Raw genomic sequence first — 7,409 nt, 5'->3', positions numbered from 1 at the left:
ATTGTTTTCAGCTGAACGAGGGCGCTGTGCACGCTCATATTGTACATGTGAGTTTTTGGTGTCAATATGTACCAATATAATTTTTTAGAGGAAATATATTTTTTTATATCACAGTTGGGTACATAATAAGGAAGATTGGTTCTTAAAACAAAACTGCCAAGGAGACAAAAGACAGTCTAGCTCAACACGTGATCTATAAAAAGCAATTGTCAACTCTGCATACCGACGAATACGTTTGTATTACGGACTAACGAGCCTTAAGGATAGCGATCAGTCCCCTTAATTATATGCTGTACTGTTCTAATTACAATTTCCCCCCACCCCCTACATACCTGTGATATTCACGACTTCATGAGGTGTGACATTGCCCTCAGACGTACTACCGTCATGCACGTTGGTGCTGGTTGGACCATCGCATGCATTAGTAGTAGGGGTAGCACTACTGGAAAGGGACTCAGCAGGTGTGGTGGGTTCCGTTGTTACTAATTCTGGACAAAGAACATGGATGTTGAGTGACATGATTTTTTTTTTTTTTTGATTTTTTATCTTTCAATATTTATTGATTTTTATTCAGAAACAAGCAGAAATTAAGACAATTAACCACAAATCACACAAAAACAAAAGAAAACAAAAAATGTAGCAAAAAAATAGTTATACACATTATGCAGTCACTTCTACCCAGACACAGTTATAACATGCGCATATGCACAAGGTCACAAAATAATCCAGAAACAAAATGTTATAAATAAAACAAAAACCAGAAATCTAAATGTCAAATCTCCATTTACGAAAGTGGCATGAGAGTTTGTTTTTCTTTTTAGCAATGAAGTACTCTGAATCTCTGTTTATTTTAATAAAAGCTTTAATACCAATTGTATTGGGAGTTTTGTTTTGAAATTTACACACATAAATATAGTATTTGACACTCAAGAACAAGTATGTCAAAAACATATCATCGGGCACCCAAAAATTTTATCAAAAGTTGAAATGTCAAAATCAATATCATCTTTATTTATAATTAATAGTTTTAACAATATCATCCCAAAGGTGTTTGATTTTCTCACATTCACAAAAAACATGGGAAATTGTTTCAGGCATTTTATTGCAAAATGTACAATCTCGAGAATCCCTCCTTTTAATTTTGAACAAGAAATCATTAAATGCAATGGCTTTATGGAAGATTTTGAAATAAAATGAGCGAAATCGAGAATCAATTGAACATTTAAAATTACGAAGATGAATTTGATCCCATTCCAAGTCCTCGGGGTTATCAACAAACTCATTTTAAAAACAAATACGTTTTTCAGGAACACATTTCTCAATCATAATAGAATAAGCATGTCGAGGAATCTTTGGAGCTTGGATAAGGTTATCAACAAGCTTATCAAAAATCTCCATACTAGAAATTTCAATGTTTGGATTATCTATCCATGAAGCAGGAACATTTTTCATTAAAAAATAAAATTTCTTCCTGTCATGATTCGAAATATCAAAATCAAGAATTAATTCTTCAAATAATTTACTACCTGGGAGAGGAGGGTTGAGTAAATCATCAACATACACAATACCTTTATCACACCAGTCTTCATAGTAAAAGTACTGTTTAGATTTTGAACGAATATTTCTATTAAACCAAAGAGATTGGCAAGCACCAAGCTCAGAGAAGGGAGTGCCAAAATTAAAATTAACCGCACTTTCACGGTAAATATACCAAGTTCTAAGGGAATCAGCTAATTGGGTACAATTAATCTTATTTAAAACACTTTAGGGAGCATATGATTTCCATAAAATATCACCATACATGCGATCTAATGCAGATAACTCAATTGTTTTCCAAAGACTGTTAAAATTATTATCAAGCAGTAATTCAACCCAATACATTTTTTGAGCCAAGGCAAAAGTGTAAGGGTCTATCATACGAAGGCCACACAGAGAAAAATCATTGCACACACATTTTCTTCTAACTCTAGCATTACCACCATTCCAAATGAATTTAAAAAACAATTTGTTAAGGGCTGGGGTATGAACGCTTGGACAGTATTTATTGTGGGACATTAGAGCACATTAGACATATCGAATTGCATTCTGAATACGAAGTATGTCATTCTGATATCAAATAATTTTGATTTTTGAAATTCGCAATTTAATACACATTTTATGGCAAATCATTAAAATTGATATTTTTGATATTTAACAGTACTTGAAGTAAACTTTATAAATCTGATGATTTATACTTAAAGTGTATGTAGGTGGGATGAAAAGCCGACGATCAATTGAAAATTTTGACCTTTCGTATTGAAGATATGGATTTTTCCCCAAAACACCAAAAAAAATTAGGTCTTTTTGGGAAAAAAATCCATATCTTCAATATGAAAGGTCAAAATTTTCAATTGACCGTCGGCTTTTCCTCCCAGCTACATACACTGTAAGAATATGTCATTAGATTTATATAATTTACTTCGAGGACTGTTATATATCCAAAATTTGAAAAATATCAAATTTTTATAATTTGTCATAAAATTTGTATTATATTGTGATTTTCAAACAATGAAAATTATTTGATATCAGAAAGACATGCTTCATATTCAGAATGCAATTCGATAGGTCTGAGGTCCTCTCATGTCTCACAAATAATACTGTCGAAACGCAATAAACGCTCATTTTAGATCCCTTAAGGTCTTTAAAAAAAGAATTGGGAATTTTAATACTCAAAACTGAAAAAAGATAGAGCAGCTGAGGCAAAAGAAGTGTTTTAATAACGCACATTTTTCCTATCAAAGAAAGGTTTCTAGCGCGCCAGCAATTTAAGGTTCCCTCAATCTGTTTAAGCTTAACCTTATAGTTGAGATCAAACATTGCCTTAAAATTCAAGGAAAAATTAATACCCAAAGTTTTAAAATCTCTAATTTTTCAAACAAGACCTTGCCCAGAAAAGGGACGATTTAAAGAGCCTTTCATTGAGCCAATCCAAATCGTCGGCAGAGTGCTACACTATCGTAAGTGCAGTTTGGACAGTTTTACAGGAGGAGCATTTTTGTGTTTAGCGTAGCCGTTTGTTCCTAGGTAGCCATAAAATGACATGGGAATGTAAAGCAATTTGATTTTAATAATATAAACTATATAAATGGTGTTAAAGTTAATAAATCGATGAATTATTTACTGATATAGATGTCGTAAGTGCCACATACGATAGTGTTACACTCAAATTGAAATGAGTGTAGAGTGCAACACTATCGTATGTGCCACATACGATAGTGTTGCACTCAAATATAAATAAGTCGTCGGCCGCATCACATACTGACGTATTTGCAAAATACGCATTTCGAGAAAATCGAACTTGAAAATTTAGAGATTTTCATTTGCTTCATAATCTTGATTAAAACATTATTGTCGATTAAAACCAGGTTAGCAGTAACGCGAATATACTATATTTTCAATATAATTCACTTATTACTATCAGAGCATAACTTATTCTGCAAAAAAACAATATTAAATAAAATACGTCACTATGTGAAAAGGACTAATGACAATTTCGCTATTCAAATGACAAATACGTCGCGCAAATACGTCAGTATGTGAAACAGTTGCGCAAATACGTCAGTATGTGAAAAGGACAAAACAGCGATTTTATCGTGTAATGACAAAGTCGCGCAAATACGTCGCGCAAATACGTCAGTATGTGAAACGGCAAATTCTTCAAATTGCAGATACGACATACTGGGCTTGCGCAGTGTAGGTGATCGGCAAATACGTCGTTATGTGATACAGACATTTCAAGGTTTTGTAAATACGTCAAAATTAAATTAATTAATATCTTACTAATTAAGCCACTTTGAGGCATGGTTTTTGGTGATTATATAGAGTAGAACATAACAAACTAATATACCAATTTTCTCATAAAGGTTAAAAATGTCGAATACGTCAGTATGTGATACGGCCGACGAAGTGTAGAGTGCAACACTATCGTATGTGCCACATACGATAGTGTAGCATTCATTGCTAAATTAGGATATGCGTAATATCGGCTCAAATATCCAATATTTTGTCATTTTATGTTTCTTAACAAGTGTTAATTTATTTTGGCACATAATATTTACAATAGCAAGACACCTTTTGCCGTAATGTTATCTCTCAAGATTCATTAATGAATCTAAAACTAAAAACACCGGATTTATCGTATCTATTACCAGTCACGGGAGCTATGAACTTAGCCAGCATGATGACAACGCATACAGCCGTCAGCGTCACAGCCAGTGATGTGTTAGAGACTGTTTTGCACTTACGATGGTGTAGCATTCCGTGATTTTGTTGTTTAGGCCCAATAAAGTAGCGTATGTGGCACATACGATGGTCTTGCAGCAAATGAAAAACAAAATTACTGTGCAAGACTATCGTAAGTGGCACATACGATAGTCTTGCATGCATTAATTAAAATTGCATTGCACTTACGATATTTTATTTTATTAATTAAAAAATAATTAAGCAATTTTAAAACTTAAAACCTAGTTTAAAATGTGCGCTGTTATATGGCCTTCCATAATTCGTCAAAATCTCATTTTGGCCAAAAATGTCACTTACGATAGTGTAGCACTCTGGCGACGAAATAGCTTCAGATTTGGTGAGATTGATCTTGCAGCCAGAACAAGTCGCGAATCTTTGTAAAGTTTCAAAAAGGGTGTTAAAGGAACCAGACGAGCCATCCAAAAAACAGGTTGAGTCATCTGCTAACAAAGAAATTTTCAACTCTCTCTCCTTAACAGGAATGCCTTTAATATTAACATTCTGGCGAATGGCAAGAGCAATTGTTTCAATAACCATCAGGAATAAATAAGGAGAAATGGGACAGCCCTGAAAAATTCCTTTATCCATTGTGATGGGTTTTGAAAAAAACCCATTATTGACCACATAACTTGTCCTTTGAGAATAAAGTGTTTTTATCCAGTGAATAAAATTTTCACCAAAATTAAAATGTTTTAAGACTTGAAGCAAAAACTCATGACTGACACTGTCAAAGGCCTTTTCAATGTCTAAAAGAAGGATTGCCCCTGGAATTTCATTGATATCAGTATATTCAATTATATCCATAATTAAGCGAATATTATTACCAATATTTCTTCCTTTAAGAAAGCCAGATTGATCAGGATTAATAAGCTGGCTCAAGTACTTTTTTAACCGATCGGTCATCGGAAGAGGAATGTGTTTCTTGGAGAAAAATAATATCACTACTAACAGACCGTAAATAATGAAAAACTTTCCTTCGTTTAACATAGTCTTGCATTCCCCTACAATTAAAAGTGCTTAATTTAAGTTGCATAATAATTTTAAGACATCAGAGATTGTCTTCACCATTAGCTTTCTCAGGCAGACCGAAGGAGACTAAGTTATTTCGGCTAGCCCGATTTTCAAGGTCATCGACTTTGTCTACCAATTTCTGGTTTTGGTCCTTCAAGTTCTTTATGTCGTCCTCAAAACTGTTAACAGTAAAGTCCATTGACTTCATCTTCTCATCCAATTCACAAAGTTTCTCAGTCAAATCATCTAAACGGCTGACGAGAAGAACTTCCATCCTGTTGTCTAGCCGTTTTTCAAACTCTTTGAAAAAAGAAGAAAACCACGGGGGTGGTGATTCCGATGACACGGAACCCTCATCTGGCAACAACAAGCTACGTCTCGCTGACATGGGCGCAGACATATTGGATTGACTTCTGACCTCCGACGACGTTGACTGTTGTTTCTGTTTCTTGGTCTTCGGTGACGATTTTGTTGGACTTGAATCAAGAGATCGACTTTGCTTTGGAGGACTCATTTTGAGTACAGAAATGTTCTTGACAACTTAATGAAAAAAGATGACAAGATTTAAAACATTAAATTCGACCAGCAAACGGTGCAAACTGGATGTATTTGCGGGGCAACACTAACTACATGCCGCAGTCAATGAAAGCCCGACATGAACATTTTATTGTGTGATATTAAATAATCATTATGCGACCTTGGGTATCTTATAAGCGTTATTCATTACAAAAACAGTTGTGAAAAATGTACATGCCATCGTGAAAAATAGTGGACGACGAAGACAATGTGTGAGCCAAAGAGTTTTATAAACATAGAGTGGCAATAGATTACGTAACGCATTGTTCCTTTGTGCCGATTTGATTTACCGACACGCTATTCATCGAGAGGTACCTTTTGTTCGGGACAAAGGGCTTCCACCATTAAATCGGTAATTGACCTGGCAGCGTATCAACGCTATAATAGGCAGGCTACTGTCAATAAGTGATCAAACGAAAGTCACGTGAACGCGCCTCCCCGAGCGAGAGGTACCTTTGTTTCCATACCACCTAAGGGTGTGATTGAGTAGCCGAAAGCACAAGAGGCACACTTTAGTACAGTTCGTTGTCACCCACCAGACTTTAGGCGATTCGTTTAAATAAATTGAATGCTCTTGCTGATCGATTACACGTATATCGGAATGTATCAAGGCTGCCAGGTCCACATGTGTCTATAGTACTGTATACTCTCTCCCAGTGTTAATCAAATTGGTATCCCAACCAATATATTGTTAGTTAACAAATGATCTTAAAGGGAGTCTCCGGCAATCATAACATTATGCCTGTGCAATAATTATGAGCCCTGGGGGAGGGTAAAATTGAGGGGGGCAATAAATTTTGGCAAGCCGAAAATGGGGGGCAAGCGATTTTTGGCAGACATTCATGGGGCGCCTTTTAAATAAAACGCTCTAAAAAGGCTTAGGAAAACAGTACGGAAACGCTTAAATGCACATTTTCCTTCTCGCTGCGCTCGCAACATGTATTTAAAGGTTTGTAAATTGGGATCCCAAAATTTGGCATGCCCAAGGGGGGGGCAAAGAATTTTGTGGGGGGGTGTTTATATGATGAGAAAGAATACAACACTGTTCAAGGGAAAAACACATAACAAAGATAACCTGATGAGGGTGTGAAACCCAGCAATAAACGAAGGAATTATAGACATGATACAAAACAAAATGCAACAATTATTCAATTATTATACAAAACTTACTGACTAATTGCATTTTAAATTCACCCAAGATTGGGAGGAAGCTTATTCCAAGCAACTGAAGATCTATAAAGGAAAATGTTCTTTCCAGAATATGTTTTCATATTGGAACAACCAAACTGTTTTGAGCTTGGCCCTTATGCATTTGGAATGTGTAGAATGAAAGTAAAATTTGAAGAAATTAAATCACTTTAGTGCGTATATGCAACGTTGTGAAGAGATTTGACACAATAGGATATTAATCTGTTGTGGATTTTATCGGTTATTAAAAACAATATAGCACTTAAAGAAAATATTGTTCAAGGTTTCCTCCACAGGGCTACAAATAGGGATGACCAATGAACCATCAACTTGATTAGAACACTCCCATAGAC

At 35.1% G+C, this 7,409-nt stretch overlaps 1 pseudogene; it reads right to left on the bottom strand.

Moving 5' to 3' along the window:
• Positions 1-765: 765 nt before the first annotated feature.
• LOC140144223 (uncharacterized) lies at positions 766-4,869 on the bottom strand (annotated as a pseudogene).
• Between the last annotated feature and the right edge of the window lie 2,540 nt (positions 4,870-7,409).

This window comes from Amphiura filiformis, unplaced genomic scaffold, assembly GCF_039555335.1.
Source record: "Amphiura filiformis unplaced genomic scaffold, Afil_fr2py scaffold_45, whole genome shotgun sequence".
NCBI classification, from domain to species: domain Eukaryota; kingdom Metazoa; phylum Echinodermata; class Ophiuroidea; order Amphilepidida; family Amphiuridae; genus Amphiura; species Amphiura filiformis.
This window is presented reverse-complemented; position numbering and strand designations above follow the sequence as displayed.